The sequence below is a fragment of the Dasypus novemcinctus genome, chromosome 1 (genome assembly GCF_030445035.2).
Source record: "Dasypus novemcinctus isolate mDasNov1 chromosome 1, mDasNov1.1.hap2, whole genome shotgun sequence".
NCBI classification, from domain to species: domain Eukaryota; kingdom Metazoa; phylum Chordata; class Mammalia; order Cingulata; family Dasypodidae; genus Dasypus; species Dasypus novemcinctus.
In genome coordinates, this window is record NC_080673.1 from 158,803,909 (window position 1) to 158,805,682 (window position 1,774).

The window sequence follows — 1,774 nt, forward strand, 5'->3', positions numbered from 1 at the left end:
AAGAAACACTGCGAATGGCACACTCCAAAGGCAGAGGAATACTAAAAGACTGAGATTTAATCAGAAAATTACACAATGCTTCCCCTAAACAGTCCCACACCGTACAGGGTTTCAGTGTTATAACAATGAATTACAGCTCAACAGCTGCACAATGCCGACACTCTCTGAAGAGATTATTTAGGCAAGAAAAAACAGGCATTACAGGAATCTGAAGCTTCTTTTACCCATGACTAGAACAAACATTGAACACACCCCAATTCCTAGTCAAATTAATATGAAGGCCCATTCATCTCACTTCCTATTATCTAATACAACATGCTTTCAACAATAACAACCACCCAAAATTACAATGCATGCAAAAGACCAAACAGCAAAAATAAGAACAAAAACCGGTCTTAAGTGTCACTCTGCCTGGATCCTGGTTTCAGACCCTCGATAAGCTGGGAAATCATGGATATTGAAGCATATATTGAAAGAATTGGTTATAAAAACTCGAGAAAGAAATTGGATTTGGAAATATTAACTGACAGCCTTCAGTACCAGATCTGAGCCATTCCCTTTGAGAATCTTAACACCCATTGTAGAGAAGCCATGATGTAGGACTTAGAGGCCATTAATAACCAAGTTGTGAGGAAGAAGCGAAGTGTGTGGTGTCTTCAGGCCAATCATCTTTTGTACTTGGCTCTGATCACAAAGGATTTTGAGACCACAATTTTGGGAAGATATGTTTACAACACTCAAACTGGTAAATATAGCAGCAGAATAATATACCTCCTACTGCAGGTGATCACCAGTGGCAGAAACTATGTCGTGGATGTCAGGTTTGGCTGATCTTACCAGATGTGGCAACCTCTGGATCATATTTCTGAGAAAAATCAATGTCAGGTGCCTTGCATCTCCCACTTGAAACATGAGGGGGAATTTTGGTACCTGAATCAAATTTTATACCTAGAAAAAAAAAAATACCAAAAATCTACTCCTTTACTGTTGAGCCTTGAACAACTGAAGATTTGGAGTTGAGAGTACATTTTTTTCAGACGTCTGGAGCATCTGTGTTTACAAACAAATCCTTTTGTTGCTTGCAGACATCAGAAGGAATTCACTGTTCAGTGGGCTTCACCCTTACCTCTGAAAGTTTCAGTTAAAAGGAAAATAAGAATCTGGTAGAGTTTAAGATATTAAATGAGGAAGAAATAGAAGAGTTGCTGAGGAGTCTCATTAGTATTTATTTGGAGAGAAAGCTTGCCCCAAACATGGTGACTGAGTTTTGTTTTTACCATTTAGGGTAAGGAGCAAAAAATTGTCTTCAGTTTAGAAATAAACTCTCACATTTATGGCCAGTTGATTTTTCACCAGGTTGCCAAATCCACTCAATTGCAGAAGAATAGTCTCCTCAAACAAAGGTCGTGGGAAAATTGGATATCCATATACAAAAAAGTGAAGGAGGATCCCTATCTCATGCCATATTTTAAAATCGACTAAAAATGTATCAAAGACATAAATACAAGAATCAGGACTATGAAATTCCTAGAAGAAAAAGTAAGGAAGCATTTTCAGGATCTTGTGTTATGCAATGGTTTCTTAGACTCTATATTCAAAACTCAAGCAACAAAAGAAAAACTAGATAAATAGGACCTCGTCAAAATTAAAAACTTTTGTGCATCAAAGGACTTTATCATAAAAATGAAAAGACAACATCAATGGGAGAAAATGTTTGGAAACCACATATCTGATAAGAATTTAATATCCAGAATGTATAAATTCTACAACTCAA

At 36.8% G+C, this 1,774-nt stretch overlaps 1 pseudogene; it reads left to right on the forward strand.

Annotated features, from left to right (window-relative positions):
* Nucleotides 1-450: 450 nt before the first annotated feature.
* On the forward strand, nucleotides 451-1,289 carry LOC101425503 (arylamine N-acetyltransferase 1-like; annotated as a pseudogene).
* The last annotated feature ends 485 nt before the right edge of the window (nucleotides 1,290-1,774 follow it).